Source organism: Gymnodraco acuticeps, unplaced genomic scaffold (assembly GCF_902827175.1).
Source record: "Gymnodraco acuticeps unplaced genomic scaffold, fGymAcu1.1, whole genome shotgun sequence".
In the NCBI taxonomy this organism is placed as follows: domain Eukaryota; kingdom Metazoa; phylum Chordata; class Actinopteri; order Perciformes; family Bathydraconidae; genus Gymnodraco; species Gymnodraco acuticeps.
The window spans coordinates 777,614-799,213 of record NW_022990213.1 but is presented as its reverse complement, the minus strand read 5'-3'; the positions used below and the strand labels follow the sequence as shown (position 1 = coordinate 799,213).

General features: G+C 41.2%; 1 protein-coding gene across 1 annotated transcript in view; it reads left to right on the top strand.

The window, feature by feature from the left end:
• The first annotated feature begins 17,339 nt into the window (after window positions 1–17,339).
• Window positions 17,340–21,600, top strand: part of LOC117547585 (zinc finger protein GLI2-like) — a 97,651-nt gene continuing 93,390 nt past the window's right edge. The window contains 1 exon segment of the mRNA XM_034218403.1: window positions 17,340–17,813. The gene's annotated coding sequence lies outside the window, so the exon portion shown is untranslated.

Below are 21,600 nucleotides of genomic sequence, written 5' to 3'. Positions count from 1 at the left end.
GTGGCAAAATTGTCAGATATAATCCTCAATGCATTCTTAATGGGACTCAGTGCTGAAGTTGGTTATCATGGACACCTTTGATCTCTGGGCTCAAGCACAAGTGTCATGATACGTCATTAGCTCAAACACAAACGCCTGTGTGATGATGTCATAACTCCAACTGACGAGCTCAGAAGGTCACCAAACCATCACACTGTGGCCCTGAACAGCTGAATGACATCTTCTAATCAGAGCAGACACGCCCACAGACACACTGGTACACTAACTGAACATCTCTACCACACACACACACACACACACACTGAACATCTCTACCACACACACACACACAACACAACCACACACTCACTCTCTCTCGCAGACACACACATACTGAACATCTCTACCACACACACACACACACACACACACACACACAACACAACCAAACACGCTCTCTCACACAGACACACACACACACACACACACACACACACACACACAATGAACATCTCTACCACACACACACACTCTCTCTCACACACACACACAGACAGACAGACCCACACTCTCTCTCTCTCACACACAGACACACACACACTCTCTCTCTCTCTCACACAGACACACACCGATGATGATGAATGATCAAGAGAAAAGAGAGAGGGCGATCAAGAGAAGAGAGAGAGGGCGATCAAGAGAAGAGAGATAGGGCGATGAAGAGAGAGAGGGTGATAGAAGAGTGAGAGGGTGATCAAGAGAAGAGAGAGAGGGCGATCATGAGGAGAGAGAAAGGGTGATCAAGAGAAGAGAGAGAGGGTGATAGAAGAGTGAGAGGGTGATCAAGAGAAGAGAGAGAGGGTGATCAATAGAAGAGAGAGACGGTGATCAAGAGAAGAGAGAGGGCGATCAGGAGAAGAGAGAGAGGGCGAGCAAGAGAAGAGAGAGTGAAGAGAGAGAGAAGAGATAGGGCGATGAAGAGAGAGAGGTCGATAGAAGATTGAGAGGGTGATCAAGAGAAGAGAGAGGGCGATCAAGAGAAGAGAGAGAGTAATGTAACCTCCTAATGTAATGTATAACTCCTATGAAAATGTTCAAAAAGTGCTCATAACTTTTAACACGTTTAAAAAAAATGTAGTGTTGAATGTAAGCCGGGAGCAGTCCAAGAACAGCAATGGTTAGATCAGACAAGGCAGAGCATCCGACCTGATCACACAGAGAACAGGGTTCATGTTTTTTGAGGCTTGGATTAAATGTTTAAAATGACAACGTCCAACCTGGGTCACTTTAAGCCTTTACCATGTCAGACCATTTTTTACTTGTAGTAGAAGAAGAAGGACCTTTATTGATCCCCCGAGGGGGATATTCAGTATCTATTCTGTGTTTTATACACGCACATGCTTCTTATACAAGTACATTCAAATACACACAGTTATGTTTGTGCACAACATGCACATGCTTTTTTGTTATACATATACAAATACACAGTTATATGCACACATGCACATGCATTGAGCTTATTTCTACTTGATCCTTTTCTGTTCCCCCTCACCAAACCTTTCTCCCCTTGTCTTTGAACTTTACATCAGAGCACGACATAAGGTGGTGTGAGGCCAGGGTTAGTGGTATTACTGCATGTAAGACGTCTACTCTCTTTATCATATACATACTATAATATGTGAAATACTGATGAATTTTTGATTTAATCACTTTGAAATCAAACACATATTTGTTAAAGTTTCAGTTTAAAAACATATATTTTGGGATGGATGAGAATGTTTTATTGCTGTTAGTCTGTAGGAACCAAATGGAGATTTTGCTTCTGCCACTCAATAGTAAGGACAATGTACAATGACTGTGTGTTTGATTTATTCACCTGTTTAAAACAAATACGTTTTGGCCAGATAACAATTTTAATTCTTAAAAATAGAATATAAGTCAACAGTCAACAGATCACTGGTTCCTCCTGGTGTTCACTGAAAGTAATCCACTTGACACCAGCACAGAGAACTGAACCCAGCACGTCTGATGGTAAAATCCCATTTATTACTTCTTTTAAAAAACCCTGGCTCCAGCTGTAAAGCTTTCTCTAATGTGTGATTTTGTGGCTGCTCTTTACCGTAACAGTAGAGGAACTTTTACTGGATCATTTGGAAACATCACAGTAGTCCCTCACTGATTCCTCCCATGAGAGGCGGTTAATGTGTGATTAGCGGTCGTGGTGTGTGTTGTTGTCTGAAGATTTTCCATGTGCCCCACACGCTACCGTGCCTTGTAAAGCCAGACCGGCCTGAGTCAGAGAGGACAGGGGACTTGAGGTTAGGCGCTGGCTGTGGAGAGCTGACAGCTCCTGGATCTACAGCAATCTGCGGTCAGGAGTCTGGACCTCAAGTGACCAACCTTCTCATGGTCCTCAGAGGGGCGATGGAGGAAAGTCCCAGACAAAGTCATATCCGAGAGAAGCAGCCATGTAATTCTTCCTGTAGAAAAAGTAGAATTTAAGGTACGGACACACCAACCCGATTATCGGCGTTGGTGGGCGTCAGGCCGACGATGAGCGTCGACACGCCCTACTCGGATTGGTCTTTTCAGCCGACCCAACGCCTTTTCGGCCGAAAACCCGCCGATTCCCAAAGGCAGTCGGCGAAATAAATCACTCTGCACTGTTCAGCTAGCGAATCAGTGCATGAGAAGCGAAACGGAAGGGAGGGACCCAAACAAACTATTAAGAAGGCAAATCTGAGATTTAACTAGAAAATGCATTTCCTGCAGAAAATGCGTGTGAAAAATGCTGTAAACTGTGAACATTTAACTAATTAGTATGAATGCTGTTTACAGCATTCCATTATAGTTATTCAAATCATTATTCTTATTTCAGCCAATACTTTGGCTCTCCATAACTTCAGTTTACTTTCAGCTAAAGAAACCATTCAAATATTCAAAACTATTCAGCCTGTTCAGGAATCGATGGGAAACCTTCAACTTTTTAAACATATTTTATACTTTTTGAAATATTCAGCTTTTTAAACTCTTTTTTTTAACATGGAAGTCAATGGGAGGAGCCTTCAAATCCTCTTTTCCTACACCTTGTGCCAAATGCAACTACTTCCACATACTTTCAGCTAGACACTTCATTCCAACTTTAAAATGATCACAAGACCTTCAGCTATAAAACTTGTTTGTTTTGATATCTTGTACACTTTTTGAGATATTTAACTTAGTTTGGAGCTTAGCAGAGAGGCCTTTTTCAGATTTTAACATTAGAGTGGATGGAGCAGCTCGTTAAGTGCTTTGATCTCAAAACAGAGTGCAGGAGTGCTTGAAATTCTCCCCCAAAAATGTTTTAAACTTGCCATAATTCCCAAACCCTACACTCCTCAGACATATTTTTTCATGAAAAACGTAGGAAAAACTTTCCTAGGTTGGAAAATTAAAAAAAATTAAGAACAAATATTAAACAAAATGCCTCTTGAGGGCATGAAGCTCCCAATTAATTCCCATGTTAAATTTGTCCGGATCTTTCTTCAGAGCAGAGAGAAGTACACTTTAGACAAACTGCTCCCATCTCCACATTTTACACACAAAACCCAAAAAACAAACATATTTCAGTTCATTGGGGTTCCCTGATGCTCACGGTCTGGTATTTTTTTTATAGGAGCCATAGTTTTTGAACAGGTGGCAAAATTGTCAGATATAATCCTCAATGCATTCTTAATGAGACTCAGTGCTGCAGTTGGTAAATCGTCATAATTACATTACATTACATTGCATTTAGCTGACGCTTTTATCCAAAGCGACTTACAATAAGTGCGTTCGACCAACAAAATACAAACTTGAAGAAAACAGAATCATATAAGTACATCAGGTTTCATAGAGCAAAAACATTTCAAGTGCTACTCAACTGGCTTTAGGTAAGCCAGTCCTTTATTAGTATATAAGTGCTTTGTTAATAGTTATATTGCTCGAAGTGGAGTCGAAAGAGATGAGTTTTCAGTCTGCGCCGGAAGGTGTGTAAGCTTTCTGCTGTCCTGATTTCAATCCATCTTGGAGCCAGGATAGCAAACCCACGTGTTTTTGCTGATGGGAAATTGGGTCCCCTTCGCAGCAAGGGTGCAGCGAGCCGTTTGGTTGATGCAGAGCGGAGTGCACGTGCTGGGGTGTACGGTTTAACCATGTCCTGGATGTAGGAAGGGCCAGATACATTCGCAGCATGGTACGCAAGTACCATTGTCTTGAAGTGGATTCTAGCAGTTACCGGAAGCCAGTGGAGGGAGCGGCGTGGTGTGGGAGAATTTAGGAAGGTTGAAGACCAGACGAGCCGCTGCATTCTGGATAAGCTGCAGAGGTCGGATGGCACATGCAGGTAGACCAGCCAGGACGGAGTTGCAGTAGTCTAGGCGTGAGATGACGAGAGACTGGACCAGAACCTGCGTTGCTTTCTGGGTCAGCTGGGGACCTATCCTCCTGATGTTGTAAGGCGTGTATCTGCAACAGCGGTTTGTAGCAGCTATGTTTGCAGTGAAGGACAGGTTGTTATCTAGGATCACACCCAGATTCCTTGCAGTCTGAGTCGGGGAAACAATAGAGGTGCCAATGTTGATTGTTAGGTCAAGAGTGGGACAATCTTTTCCTGGAAGGAAAAGCAGTTCAGTCTTGTCAAGGTTGAGCTTGAGGTGATGAGCAGACATCCACTGAGAGATGTCAGCTAGACAAGCAGAGATGCGTGCGACGACCTGGGTCTCTGAGCGGGGAAAGGACAGAATTAATTGGGTGTCGTCAGCGTAGCAGTGGTATGAAAAACCATGCGGGCTAATGACAGATCCGAGCGAGTTTGTGTACAAGGAGAAGAGGAGGGGACCAAGAACAGAGCCCTGAGGGACCCCTGTAGTTAATTGACAAGGGTCGGACTCCGACCCTCTCCAAGTAACCCTGTAGGTGCGGTCTTTGAGGTATGAGGTGATGAAGGAAAGTGCAGAGCCTGAAACTCCAAGTTCTTGGAGAGTGAGAAGGAGGATCTGATGATTCACCGTGTCGAATGCAGCAGACAGGTCCAAAAGGATGATGACAGAGGAGAGGGAGGCTGCTTTAGCAGTGTGCATCATTGCAATGCATTTGAGCTGGAACAATTAACACACACACACACACATACACACAAGAGGGCGATCAAGAGAAGAGAGAGAGGGCGATCAAGAGAAGAGAGAGGGCGATCAAGAGAAGAGAGAGAGTGTGATAGAAGAGTGAGAGGGTGATCAAGAGAAGAGAGAGAGAGAGCGATCAAAAGAAGAGAGAGAGGGTGATAGAAGAGTGAGAGGGTGATCAAGAGAAGAGAGAGGGCAATCAAGAGAAGAGAGAGAGGGCGATCAAGAGAAGAGAGAGAGGTTGATCGAAGAGTGAGAGGGTGATCAAGAGAAGAGAGAGAGGGTGATAGAAGAGTGAGAGGGTGATCAAGAGAAGCGAGAGTGCGATCAAGAGAAGAGAGAGGGCGATCAAGAGAAGAGAGAGAGCTGGATAGAAGATTAAGAGGGTGATCAAGAGAAGAGAGAGGGCGATCAAGAGAAGAGAGAGAGTAATGCAACCTCCTAATGTAATGTATAACTCCTATGAAAATGTTCAAAAAGTGCTCAAACCTCACGTGTGCTAACAGTCCAGCCCTGAAGACATCTACGGGACAGTTTTGAGATTTCTTCAAATGCCGTTGCCATGGCAACACAATGCTCACCATGAAACACGGTTTTCTCATAACTTCAGTGAAAATGCTCGAAATGGCCCAAAACTTCACAGGTTTGGTAACGATGCAGCCATCAACACATCTAAGCGTATTATGGGGTGTCATCAAATGCCATTGCCATGGCGACAGATAATTCACCATCAAGTTAGTTCAAAAGTTTGCAGTTCAAATATTCTGCTGCTTTCACAAACCTTTTTACTTTCTTTTATCTTCTTAATACAAATTAATTCACTACTACTTACATCTGATATTTAACTCCTTCAGCCTATTTCCAGCTGCAGAAACCATTCAACTATTACATTTTTCAGCTATTTCAGGACATCAAGGATATACATGTTGTTTATACCTTTTTTTTTAAATATTAAGCTTTTTCTGCATTTTTGTAGCTAAAAGCATTTACCATTCAGCTAATAACATATTCAGCTTTTTCTGCATTTTCAGCTAAATTCAGCCACAAATGTTCACAGCACACATTTTCTGCAGGAAATGCATTTTCTAGTTGTTGCTAGTGGATCGCCGGAGCTGTTAGATTAACAATAACATGCTTATTGTAGTTGTAAGTGCACTGCCTTGCGGCCTGTAGCACCATCCTTGATGATATGTATGTGTGTGCTGGACCTGTATTTTACAGGAAATTAGTGAGCAGAGGGTAGAGTTGTCGATTCTTGTTCTGTTTTCTGTGACTATCTTCCTCACCCTCTCAGACTTTCAGTTGCGTGCTACCATGGAAACCAAACAATGGTGTAGCTGTATTAAAGTCTGAGTGGAAACAGTCCTGAGTAAATCTGATTTTGTCAGAAATGCGGGAGAAATATGACCCCGGGAGGAAACCGGGAGAGGGCAAAAATCGGGAGGGTTGGCAAGTATGCTCGTTGTAGAGTGAAAATGGAACACACACGCTATTTGTTGTTTGTTTATATCACACAGTCTGTTCTTTTTCTCTCGGTTATCACGCAGTCTGTCTTCCGGTTGTTGCCTCTTTCGAATGACGAATACACACTACCGCCGCCTGCTGGTAAGGAGAGTTATTGCCACTCACGCATGCGCAGTTCATACTTGCTTCTTGGCTGTCGGCTAAAGTCTTTGCGGTGTGTTCCAGTGCGAAACATGGCCAAGACGCAGAGACGCGAGGCGACGCAACAGTCGGGGTCCGTCTGTGTCAGTTCTTTGTTGTCAGATTGGTGTGTCCGGGCCTTAAGGACCGAGGCTGCTCAGTTGGCTTTTTTAAGTCTTAAAACCAGAGGTGCACTGAAAAAACTGAAACTAATAAAAAAAATATATAAAATGAAGTTTTGGTTCAACTTAATATTATTGCTTTCAACTAACCTAATACAGTTATGTGACATTTGTTGACATAATATATTTAGTCAACGTTTCAGTATTTTCAGTGTGGGAAGAGTACTCTTCTTGTACTTAATTAAAAGTGGAAGTACCAGAGTTTAGGAGTACTCTGCTAGAAGTAAAAGTACAACATTTGAATAATATATATGATATGTTTTATAATGATTGATCATGAAAGTGTTCTCAAAGCTGGTAAAGGTGCAGCTAGTTTGAATGACTTTGTATACTGCAGGGTAGCTTGTGAATTTACTCCAGGTGGAACTAAAGTCTGATTTAACACTTGATTATATTTGACATCATTCATCCACATCTGTGAAGTAACTAAATGTATTAAATGTAGTGGAGTAAAAGTACTCTCTTTACCTCTGAATTGTAGTGGAGTAGAAGAACAAATTAGCAAAATATTGAAATACTTAAGTAAAGTACTTGTTACCTTAAGTACAGTACTTGACTAATTGTACTTAGTTACTTTACCCCATTGCTTAAAACTTAGAAATGAGTTGTTCCCACCTGTTGGAATCTTAAAGCCTCAAACAATGACAACTTCTTGACCACTTCTTCCAGTAAAGCCAACAAAATGCCCTGAGCGGATGTGACAGAGTGGGTCCTTTGAGGTTGACCGTGAGTCACTGAAAGGGGACAACAACCCCCCCCCCACCCTCTTTGTGTCCCCTCCCACAGCTTTGAAGTGGTGGCAGATTGTGCACAAACAACATAAACCTCCCTGTGACAAACGCTGTGATTTACCACCCGAGGCACGGATATGGCCACTAAGACAGTTCCATTGAGTTTATAGGGGTGTTTTGTAGCTTTCGTACCTCCGGACGAACGCTCTTTTGTGAAGGCAACTTTGAGAATGCTGGAAATGAGGATTCCCAAAGCAGAGCCAGAACAAAAGCCAGGCCAGGCTCCTCTCTGAGGATCAGGACAACACACTCTCTCTGGTCTAACACCAAATGTCACCTAATGCAGAGGTGAGGAGATCATGTCAGGTTCAGGGCTCTCTCTTCACATGTGACCAACTGACACACTGAAATCATTTCAACTGTGAAGGGTGTAATTGGATATGTTTAATTTGACTGATTTACCCAATTTAAAGTATGCATATTTTATTAGGATGTGTTTCAACCAGATCGTATCCAATATATAAAATGCACTATTTGGTAATGTTTTTATTCCACTAATACTACACTATAGTATATGAATAGTATATTTAATGTTGATGTGAGAATATGTATATTACCCTTTCACTAACTAATGATATAGAGGCAGAACCTATGGCTGAGCTGTTGGATAACATTTGTGCATATATGTACACATTAGGGCACAATGTACATACTACACATACAAATAATGTGTAACCAACCAATCTTCACAAAGCAACACAATGTGTAATGGTACATGGTAATGATGAAACTCCTCCCACCTGAAGGGGTGCAACAAAATTAAAAGGACAAGGTGTATAAAATAATGAGAATCACACACACACACACACACACACACACACACACACACACACACACACACACACACACACACACACACACACACACACACACACACAATCTGAGCAGGAAATATAAGAAGAATACAAATAGTAATTTGCTGTTATACTTTTATGTAGGATCCAAAATACTCAAATATATACGTTTCATTTCCATAATCAAATGTAAATGTTTCACTCATTGACAAACAAGCTGCAATACTTTAAAATATCAGTGGAGGGCAGCATTTTATAACAAATGAAGGCCACTGCCTCTGGCTTTTTAAACCCGGACTGGACATGTTTTGGTTCTCAAGCATTTTATTTAAATGTCTTTATTGTTTCCTTTTTTTATTGTATTTCTATATTTAATCTTTGAAATTGTATTGTTTCGACATGTAAGAAATAGGTTTGCATCCGTAAATCCGTGCAAGGGTTAAATGTTGTGCAGCACCTTGGACTCAGCGCTCAGGATGAAACAATGAAACATGCTCAATAAGTATACTGGTGTTGTCTTATTATTAATTACATGTACATCTGTATATTCCACTTATATTACAGTATTATTTTATCTACTATGTTTTATCTCATTATTGCATATATTGTATTAAAAGTCATGCCACATACTTGCACCATTATGTACACTGTAAAATATTACCATGATTTCACAATATTTAGCTGTAATATTTTACAATAAATGACTGTTTTACCACTTTACAGTCTTTACCTGTAATGTTCACAATATAATACTGTAATTTAGAATTTCACAGTGAAATCAATACATTCACCGTTAATTACTGTGAATGTACAGGATCAATGATTACCAGGATTTCACAACATGTTACTGTATTAGTTCAAAGTAAAATACTGTATTCAGACCATCCTGTGATAACACAACAAAGTAAGTGATTTTCTTGCTTTTATCGCTCTTGCTAGGCTTTAAATACTAATTTATTTCTTTGGTGCAAGTTTTACTTCAATTGAAAGTGGCACCGCTGCATGTGCCTTAAAATAAACAATGCAACATATAATCTATGTAACATTGAAATTGTTGTCTTGGCTTATTGTTTTCAGGTGCTTCCTGGGCCTTAACCCTGAGACGGGCTCGAAAGCTAAAAAGAGGCATGGCAATTTAAACCCCCATGTCAGCACATTCTTCAGAAAATTGTTGACTTTGAGTGGATGTCTGTGTAGACATGGGTTACGTGCTCCCCTCCTTGTTTTCTTTTCTGGCTCCGCCTCTGCCCTGCATGTGCACCTGGTCTGCCCCTGGCTCCGCCTCTGCCCAGGTGCACCTGGTCTGCCCCTGGCTCCGCCTCTGCCCAGGTGTTCCAAATTCCACTCAGCCGTGTATATATAAAGAGAAGCTGGAGGAGAAGGATGTCTCGCCTATCCTAACGCCGGGAGACACTCTCCTTAGAATACCTCTTTGCCATTTTGAGCTGTAGGCCATATTTTTGCAGATGTGTTTATGTTTAGCCTCGAGGACCTGGTAGTCCAGTTTTCGCGGCTTTATTTTGTTTCCCATAGGGTTTATATTTGAATTCTGGTTGGGGGGGGGGAGCTCTGGGTCCAACGGTCCGTGGTGTGGCTGGCTCGGGTTCCCTCCTTCTGTTTGTTCCTTTTGGCCAGTCCTCCAGACCTTTCCCATTTCGCTTGTGTGAGCAAATGGCTGATTATCAATAAATGCTCGTTACCAAGTACCGGTTATTGCGTGTATTCTTTCATGTTGCGGGTCTCAGCACGAGCAACTACCGCGGAGTAGAGGTTGAGGCCGTAACAACATGTCCAAGACACTGTGAAATGTACTTTGCACTTCAATGGAGTAATAACAAGTTAAAATGGGCATTTTCTTTGTTTTTATTTGTTGATTGAGCTGATTGAATTGTGTAGTTATGGTAAAATCCCAGTGAACTAGTCAGATTTACAATATATTATCGTATTATTTACATTTTTATATTTACAGTAAATTACTGGCTACAGTGTTGCATTACTTCTACAGTAAAAGTGTGAAAATACAAGTAATTACTGTAATTTATGTACAGCAAGGTACCATAATACCACAGCTCTGTACTGCTATATCACAGTAATTCCATGGGCATGGCAACTGTAAAGTCACAGTATTTAGTTGTATTTGTATTCTAATTTACTCTAAAATATCTACAGTAAATTACTGTGAAATATTTACAGTCAATTACTGTGAAATATTTAGTCAATTACTGTGAAATCCATGCAACTAGTAGCCAGTAATTTACTGTAATTTTACAGCCAAACATTTTAGTGAGCGAATCTTTTTTCCTGAAACTTTCAGAATCTCTCTACACAGAGGGAACACATGTTGATGTAGAAAATACATGACAAAGTTAACTTTGCGTAATAGGTGACCTTTAAATGCTTTACTTCTTACCTGCAGATAGAGATGTGGTCCCCGCTCTGCTGCCCTGAGAGAACAGAGGAGAACAGACTGTCTGTAGTTCAGGGACGGATGATAAGAGGACAGAGTGTCCTCTGTTCAGAGGCGTCTCCCTCACCTTCACGCTGCATTTACCTGAGGAGAGTCAGCCTATTCGTCCAGTCTAAAGACAGAGAGCTAAATGTTGTGCGGGTTCTTTAACACTCTGAGTTGATGTTGTGATTGAACTGGTCTTGACTTGACTTATCTAACTTTTCCATGTCATCATTCAGTTCTGTGAACTTTGTAAACTCTACTGTCTCTCCTGTGCTGTGCCACCTCTTTTACAATTGCACAGTTCTTCCACTTTGGGGCAGCATTAGCTCAGTCCTTAGGAACTTGGCTTGGAGTCTAGTCCCAGTATGGACCAAAAACACTTGGGCACTGCCGAGGGGTCCTTTTGTACAACTTCATTAATGAGTTTATGTATGTGTAAACTTCCTTAAACACATTGTGTGTTCATATTCTGACAACTGTTTGGCTCTACATGTGTGTCATAAAAGTCTCTTTTGTTGAAACTATGACAGTGGAGGCGAAACAGCTTATTAGGTTTTGGACGTCCAATAGTAATATTGATTTTTAAAGCTGAAGTACCCAACAGTATATTTCACAAATGTCCAGTTTACCCACTATTTGAAGATTTCCTCTATAATTTTTTAGCAGGGACAATGTGTTTAAACCCTGCAGTTTGTTTAAAGAATTAAAGATTTAGTCTACTATAATTGCATTCTGTACCATTGCAGGATGAAAAGGATCTAAATGTTGAATTGAATGAACAGTAAAGCTGAAACCATGTCAATAAATAGCAGATAGTTGGGAAGCATCATTTTATTAGTTGACCTTCATGATGCATTATCTGCATCTAGAAAATAATTCGCAATTTGGGATCATTAAAGTACATCTTATCTTATCTTATCTTAGTGTTGTAAAACCTTTGGATCTTTTTAAAACACTGACATTTAAACACCCGCCCTTAAATTAAGAAATACAATTATAAATCAGTGAAAATATACACAAAAAGACCTCAACAATAAATGGTCTTCTTTTGTAATTTTCTAATCATAAATCGAATGGCCAGAAGAAAAAATGCTAGCGTTATGCTATAAAGGAACTACAGCCGAGTACAGCAGGGTCGCACGACTTCAACGTCACGCCAACTTAAGATCCATATTCAAACATACAGATTCTAAATGGAACAAGTCGAAGCGTTTGTTTGAACAGTCTGCAGGAGGACTTGCTTTCAAGCAGAACAGGGCAAACTAACTTAGAGGAGTGTTCACGTGTTCGGTGTAATGACGTAAAACGGCCTCCACAACTTCTGTAGTCCTATTCAGCCACTTGGTAACAACCATCGTTTTTCAGACACGTCAACTCTTCAGAAATCACCAGTGGGGTCACTGCTGATGGATTTAATGTCCTAGAACAAAACGTGATCCGTCTCTTACATTTGTGTCGACCACAGACCATATTTCCAGCTATTTTCCTAAATCCTATGGAGAGATCCCATTGGCTCTGAGGCGAGGGAACCGGTAGTGGTAAAAAGCTGACTCACTTCCAGGTTTTAGGACTCGTCACTGCACCACTCTATTGACAGGAAAGCAGGGCAGACGTGTTTACGTTGCTCAAATGATAACAATGTAATGTGTGAGTGTGTCCTTTGTATCTGTCTGTGTGTGTCAGTATTGAACACGGGTCAAATTAACCCAACATTTTACAAAGGGAATAAGGACGCATTTAAGTGTGAGTCTATTTTCTTTCTTCTACATGGTCTTTACATACAATAAGCTAAGGCCATGGAGTTTCAGGTAACAAAACAACAACCTTGTACTGTTTCTCTTTTAGCAAAACAGTACATTTTTGACCCAAACATCACACAGGGGTTGCATCTCAGTAAAAGCTACACACACACATGCACACGCACACAGTGAGATATACATTTGTTTTATTTCAGACACTAAAGCCGGCGATGGGTTTGTTTAAACAATATGTTGCCATAAAAATGTGGATAATAATGAGCTGCATGATGTCATCACAAAGGAATGCATTGGGTAAGATGATGCAACTATCTAACAGCCTTCCAATCAAACTGCAGATCATTTGCGTCTCTCCTCACCTCTGTTTATTCTCCTTCTCTTTACTCTGACTCTTTACTGTCTGCAATTACCTTTTTTATTTCAATCAGAAAGCTCATTAACATTCCTGCCTGTAGGACAGCAACAGCATCGGAGGGGTGGGGGGGCGGGGGCAGAGGGGGGGAGACCGGTGAGCCTAACACTGGCCCTCACCCGCTGCTGTAGGGCCCCGAGGCCCCGGCAGCCACAGAGACCCTGTGCACAGGAGCTTTCAGAGGCCACTCACAGGGGGCCAGCAGGGGCCAGCAGGGGCAGCAGGGCCAGCAAGGGCAGCAGGGCCAGCAAGGGCAGCAGGGGCAGCAGGGCCAGCAGGGCCAGCAGGGCCAGCACCTCCAGCCTGAGAGCCCCTCTCTGCTCTCCATCTTTACTCCGCTCTCTGTCTCAGGACCAGTCTGTGTGGAGCTCACAGGAGATTCACATGTTTGTGGTGAGTTTCCACGCATGTATCCCTCCTGTGTTCGGGTCACATCTGACCGTTTTACTACTTTCAACAATCGTAACAATTGTATTTTACATGTGATTGCTTCAAGGCCTTATGATATCCTCCACATTAGAAATGTGAACATATACAAATTCTGATCACCACTTTCCCTGCATTTTGAGTGGGTCAACTTTTTAACACTTTTTGTTCCCTGTCAAAAATGACTAGGAAATGAATGGGTAACCCGAGATTATGTTCATCGTCAGATAGCACACCCACAAATCTACAACCATGTTCATTTTGGAATACATTTTCAATGTCTGGTCTTTGTATATTCACTGCAGCATTAGTGTAAAACAGTATTCTGATCAATAGTTTACACCAAAGGGTGGGACTGGTCAAATTTGACCGTGAACACCAAAGTAAGGAGGGACGGTCAGATGCAAAAATACTTCTCAGACTGTGTGAGGTTGAGTGTGTACAAGGGAGTGCAAAACACAACAAAACAATGACGGGATGGGAAGGTGATGGAGAAAGAATGAATGAATGAGTGTGAGGCTTATGGTTACACTCAAAGGGCCCGTTGTAACTTTAAGACTATACAATATATGTAAAATATATCTTCTCTCTCTACGTTATTGTTGGGTTTAGTAATAACTGTATTAATAACTTCCTCTGAAAACACAAGTCTAGGGAAAGTAAGCAGATATTCAACAATTACAACTTATTGTACAATTTATATAAAAATTACTTCGGTATCAAAAACACATGGCTGTGCATTGATATATTCTGCATGTACGTAGACACACAAATATTGGGCACACACACATTTTTCTGTGTTATCATTACATAAATCCCATGAATTTATGAATAACATAACGCTCATCTTAACTCATCATTAAAAGTCAATGTTTTCATTTAATCACAATGTAACTCAGAACATATCCTCTGCAAGGTAGAATATCCCATCCCAATCCCAATCCACCACACCTTGAACTTTATGTATGTCATGATGTATGTCTTTGCCCTGTGCTGTGTGTTGTACTTGTTATCGTCTGTTTATTGTCTGTTGAATTGTATGGAACAAGCTGTAATACTCAAACACTGAACACGAATCCCACCAGCCTGGCTGTGTGGTCATTACAGATTCTAATTAAAGATTACAGATACTAATATATGTACTTTTCTTGGAACAATCTTCAGCAAGAATTGAAACATGCATGTTTTTAAAGCTAGGCTAAATGAAATGCTCGTTGATACTATGGGCACTTGTAAATGTCTATAACTATGTAAATGTATCCTGTAAATATAATGTATGATGTCCTTTATTGTTTTATGTTTCATGTGGAACCTAAATGCTGCAGGTCTCCCTTGAAAAAGAGATCTATGATCTCAATGGGACCAATCTGGTTAAATAAAGGTTTGAAATGAAATAACTTTGTTTCTTGGCAGTCTTTTAAAGTGTAAGTACTACTGTACTAGATTCCACGAGGTCGTGCTGTGATTTCTGATCCACTATCAATCATAACGGCACCTTATAGGGCTGTGTGATTGACTGATATGTTTTGTAATAAACTTCCCAACAGATTGTTCTTTACAAGTCACCTGTAAGTTAGTGCTATTTGTCATAATCCTGCTGATTTTTTGTTTTTATCTTTTTGGTTTTTAAATGCACAGATTGATAATTTTTCCCTTTTTGTATTCTTGTTATTTGATTATTTTCTGTGTTTGATTGTTGCATGTTTTTTCATCGTGTTTTAAACAATGGTGTCTTTTACTTTTCTGTCTTCCATTCGTTTAGTTTTTGGTGTTCATCTCAAGGCGTTTTATATGATAACTGTTTGACAAGATAACATTTAAATGATGCTTACCCATCAATGCAAAATAGTCTAAATGTATACAAAACAACGGGAACAGATCATTCTGTGAAATTAGTACTTTTACTTTTGATGTCACTTCTGATTTGTTTTTTATTGTGTTTTTAAGAAATGAATATACTGTATATAAATGGGGTAATTCAGTTGATCTAAACATTATACTTGTAAAAATAAATACAAAAGATTGTTGCACTTTTATAATGTGTTGTTAATGTGGAAATACAGTATCATGTTTTTTTACGGTAGTTCTTAAAATGTCTCTGTATTTTAGGGATATGCAGCAATGCTTTGTTTTTCTTTGGAATATGACTTTCAACCGCAGCAGTCTTCAAATATATTTGCTGATATTGTGTGTATGTTAATTATTTCAATGACAAGAGTTCAATCTTACCTTCACATTCACATCACTTCTTCCTAAGTATAATGCACATGGGTGCCTTTATGATGTGTATTTATAAATGAATGCTATAATAATAATAATAATAATAAAATCACATTTAAAAACAAGTATATAACAGCTATTCTGACTTCTATTCATTTACATTTGCTTAAAAATAAGAAGGACTTGTAACTCACTGAGTATTTCAATGCAATGGCACGGACAGGGTTACTTGCTATGGATCTACATGCATCCCATAATAAATGTTGTTGTCCACAACATGTCTGCCTGCTGCACCGCTGCCCTGCTGAATAAAGGGCTCCAGCTCAGATGAAAAGGGATGGGAATAAACACGGCATGAATTATGAAGATTGTTTGCCGTCTACTTTTTAAAACACGCAGCTCTAACTACAGACTGTGGATGTTGGGGAATGTGCCTTTGGATTGTTTAAGGTCTGAGTGCATGCTTATCTGTCCACCCACTCACTGAATCACTTCAGGAAAACAATGCAATTACAGCTTCAAGATCTCTGCTGCAACTGCAAGAATCCTGAAGCACTGTCAACACAGGCGTAAAGTATTCAGATGCTTAACTTGAGTACAAGTACTAATACACTGAACAAAACTGAATGTGTTGACATTAATTAAAGTCAACGGTTCTTTTTTTTCAGTGTTCCATACTGTTAAAATACTCAATTTCAAGTAAAAGTACTGCATTGAGAATGGTACTTAAGTAAAGGAACGTAAGTACCATTAGGAACATGTAGTTTAAGGATTAGGAGTAAAAGTACTCATGGCAAAAATAAATTGCTTTTTTTAAGGCAAAAGCAGAACATCTTCACATTTACGAAGCGTGAACTATTACATATTTTTATTTGCTTGAATATAATTGTGGATGGTTTAATCTAAACCAAATAGTCATATTTGAACAATCTGAAATTATAAAGTAACAAGTAAATCAATCAGTAAAATAAATGTAGTGGAGTAAAAAGCACTAAATGTGCCTCCAAAATGTAGTGGAGTGGAAGTATAAAAGCATAACAGGAAAATACTTGGGTAAGTTCTTTAAATGTGTACTTCAAATCAAATCAAAGTTATTTATACAGCCAAATATCCCAACATATGTTTGTGAAGTGGGCTATACAGAAAACACATAGATGACTGTTAAATGATAAATACAATTACAAGAAAATAATAAAGAGACCAGATAGAATGTTAAATGCAAATCAAATAGATACAAATAAAACGAGTTAAATCAATAAAAAAACTATAAAGTACAGTACAGTACTTGAGTGAATGTATGCTACTTCGTTCCTTTCCACCACTGACACGCATTGATTTCTGTTGCAGATGTTTGACTGGTAAACCAACACTGGCTCCAGCGCACATTCTCAGCAGTAAAGCCCGTGATACATCGAAGAGTAAATTAAACTTTATCTAACTTTTCCCCCCGACTGCAACTCTGGATAGAGTTAGCCCGGCCCATCTGGTGCAGCAAATGGCCCAACTCACCAGGGAGCAAGGGGAGAGGGGGAGACGGGGAAGAGGGGGGAGAAGGGGGGTCGGATTGAAAACAGATCAGCAGCCTGGAGATCTCAGCACCACCGCATGTCTCTGCAACAACTGCCGAGAGCAGCCAAACCGCGTTTACTTAGAAACTTTGACGCGCACTCGGGACAAAAACAAAGCTTTTACGCACGATGATAGTTTAGTGAAAAACGCGCAAAGCTAACAAACGGAACGCACCTCTGGGAGAAGATGGATTGTAAGAAAAAGTTCCACCCCGCTCCACACTGAACCTCCCCGGGACAGAGAATGCCGTGCGAACTTTGAGCGTCTCCAAACTTTCTCTGAACTCGGTACATGGAGTTTTCCGTCAAGTCCGGAGAGGCTTGTTTGCGCGTTTTGCCTTCGATGGTGCCAGCTCGGTCCTAGTTTCCGGGAAGCAGACTCAGGCAAAGTTTTCCTCGGACAAAAAGAGCGTGTGGAAGAGCCTCGGCTTCGCAGTGAGAGCAGCAGCGGAGGTAAGGGACTTTGTTCTGATGCCGACAGTCTGGATGTGTCCTTCTGTGTTTCCCTATGTTCGCTCTTATGTCCACACTTCAGTGGACTTTAAGTGTTTTTCTGCTCTTTCTGTTGCCTTGCGTGTCAGCGGCAGAAGAGGCTCAGGGCAGCTTCACATCTTATTTGCACTTTGAACTTATCTGACACAGGAATCCGAAAAATGTTCCTCCTGCAACTTGATCCATATGGGAAGAGATGTGATCAGAAAGCACGGCGCCAATCCCTCTAACAGCTTTTAAAAGTTCAACACCATTGTGATGTTTGAGCTCTCAAAACAGGGATGCTGCTTTTATTATTTAAACATGTAAAAAAAATATCCAAATGGCCTTCAAATATCACTATTTACATTTAAAACCTCAAAGAGCCACTTTGCTTTCTTCTCTCCAAGTTTTCTTAGGCTTGAATGAAAACTAATAAAAACAATTACAAAGTCACACACTGCACTGATGCATCCACACACACTCAGTGGAGCACTTTACTTCTTTTAATCTCTTAATGCCACAAAGCAAAGAAACAACCATGAGGCAGAGTGTGAGGATGCATGGGCACACTGTGACAGGAGGCTGGAGATGTGGACTTATTGTTGAAAGATTCAGAGTTTACTGTTTGCTCTCCGGCCTGAGCAGTCAACAAACACTTGACGCCTTTGTGGGGCCCTTAAGCAGCTATATTTGCTGTTGGCTTTTACTCCTATCCAACAGGCGCTGCTAATGATCTCCAAACTCATGTGTGGACATACGAGCCCCACTTTTTTCTTTAGTTGTTTTGGCCTACATAAAAATGAAAAAGAAGCAGTTTTCTCAAAGCTTTTTCCTTTAACATTTGAAAATCAAACAAGCTCCTTCCTCAGATGACGTTTACTTGCATATTGATGAGAAACAGGCCTAGTATAAATGAGAAGAAAAAGCCTTGAAGAATAATTCAAGTAAAATGAAATAGTGTAAAGGTTTCTACAATATTGTTAACCTTGTTTTTCCTTTTTGAATAAGAGTATGTGCATGTGGGTTTTCCGCTTCACATGATGACAACCCCAGTCAGGGCTAAAGGGGATTTGCATGAGAAAAAAACTAGAAAGTTTTAGTGCATTTGGCCATTGTGAGGAATGAAGAGTTCCAACAGTTAGGGCCTACGGAGAGTGAAAGGAGTAAAGAATGGATGAGCCTATTCAGCTTATTCAGCCTCCGTTCGGGGGAGACCCATAGTGGCCATGTCACTTTCATCTCCACAGCCCGGCCCTGTGTGTGTGTGTGTGTGTGTGTGTGTGTGTGTGTGTGTGTGTGTGTGTGTGTGTGTGTGTGTGTGTGTGTGTGTGTGTGTGTGTGTGTGTGTGTGTGTGTGTGTGTGTGTGTGTGTGTGTGTGTGTGTGTGTGCGTGTGCGTGCGTGTGTGCGTGTGTTGCTGTAGCCCCTCGTTTTCACACATCGCCTCTGCACAGGCCCCACTTTATCTGCTTCCTTTTTCTCTTTTCTGGAAGTTCACAGAAAATGTAATGAACCACATACTGGAAAAGCACTGACTAGGTTTTGTGTGTGTGTGTGTGTGTGTGTGTGTGTGTGTGTGTGTGTGTGTGTGTGTGTGTGTGTGTGCGTGCGTGTGAGGGGTATAGGCCAAGGAGGAGGAGGAGGGTGGGTGGGGAATACAGCTTTTTTTTTTTAAGCAAATACCGATGAAGTCTAGCGTACAGGCACAGAGAGGAGGGTTGGAGGAGAGGGTGAAGTCTGAGTGACTCTTAGGAGGGGGAGGGGCAGATGACCCCCCCCCCACCCCACCCCACACCCTCCTCCACCTCAACAACCTACTCCTGCTGAGTAAACTCAAAAGTTGATAAAAAAAAAAGAGAGAATACCCTGGACCCATCCCACAGCGGCCCTCTTCTCACTGATCTAACCAACTGTGCTGTACGGAGCCACTGTGGGGGTGTGGTGGGTTGCTTCTGAGGCCTCAGTGGTTTGGTTGAAAAATGTTTGTGCTGGAGTTCAGTGGCTGTGGATGAAGGGTAGCTGCTCCTTTAAGGTCCTTACACACCGAGCCGATTTTCGGCATCGATAGATGTCGGGCCTTCGATGAGCGTCCTGTCGCTAATTGATATACAAATAATATTATGGGGAATTAAGTGTTTCTTTAATATTCTTCTGTTATTAGAAGCGTTATTTTGTGATGAACTGCTATTCTTGTGTACCAACCTGCTTCCTATTATAGTTACTTCATTTCCACTATGGAGTGACTTTACAAGTGCCATAGCATAGAGGCGTTTCTAGGGTTCCAAAGGGGCGGAACATTTCCGGTAAATTTCCGGAAGGTTTCCATGGGAAGTTAAGCTGGGGAATTTTGGAAATATTCGATGCAAAATTAAACAAAAACATGACATTTCAACAGATTTAAAAAAAAAAATGTTTTAAGTAGAACAGAACCAGTTTTAATTATTTTATCAAACAATTATTTGTTTCATTGAAGAACGAAAACAGAAATGTTGAGTTAAATATTACTCATCCCCCCCAACCCCACTCATTAAAAAATGAACAAAAATGCACCCCCCATCCAAAAATCCCCACAAAGTCCCATTCAAAATGCAAATCTTCATTCAAGCGATCCTCTGCATTTTGGCTAAACCCTTTCAGTCAACGGGCTCTTCCTGGGCCTCATCAACATCCAACTCTGAGGCTGCAGCCACACGAGGACAAAAACGTCTAAACGCATAGGATTAACGTAAACGCAATCACAAACAAGCTTCCGTCCACACGCAATAGTTATCCGGATAGTGTCTGCCCACACGAGACCGCTCCGTTTAGCTCCAACCGCTGGAGAAGCTGCAGTACATATGCAGGAGCCTGTACGTGGCGCTGTAACTTCCTCCACAAAAGCAGCGAAGAAGCATGGTTGTCATGGTTGCCCTTCTGTTTATTCTCCGCGGTGGGGGCCGAGGAAACCGGGCAGAGTTTTTCGCCAGTCAACGTGTAATAAAGTTTAAATCTTCCGACAAAATTATAAAAGTGCCGGTCAAAGGTCTTCTTTGTTATTTATTGAGCTTTAAAACAAATGAATAACGACTCTATATAATATAATAATAAAATACACGGAGCCTCTCTTTTTCCTCCCTCTCTTCGGACAGCGTCAGTGTCTGTCTCATGCAGCAGCTGATCCAGTAATGAGTGACCCGGCCGACAGTAAAAATAAACATATGTATAACTAGTTTAGGTAGTTTGAGAGGTGTCTCCGTCCTGTCAGATTAGACTTCACTCGAGAGAAAGATAAATAATCTGAATTCAGTGTGCAGTTTACTTTGACGCGGGGGTGAGCAGCAGAGGTGGGGAGAGGCGGGGCTATTGCGCAATCATTATCAGAAAATGATCGTATAGGGCGCACACACGGAGCTGTTTGACCCCCCAGAGCGTTGCGTATGCCGTTCTATCCACCTTGGGACCCGTTATCGTTTCCTCAGTCGTTTAGTGCCGTATTCGGTCGTCCTCGTGTGGCCGAATGGTCTATATGAAACTAAACAGTAACGCAAACGGCCGTTTTTGTCCTCGTGTGGCTGCAGCCTGAGTCTTCCTCTTCAGTGTCACTGTCCGGCCTTGTTGAGGATGGCTCTGTGTCAGGCTCAGAGAGCCTTAGGTTTGCCCGAATGCCAACCAGTTTTTCCACTCTCACATTTGTGAGCCTGTTGCGAACATTTGTGTGGTCTCAATAGCCATGCAGTAAGCAGTGTGCTATGGCATGGATATTCAAGTGTACTTTCCCCTACTATATA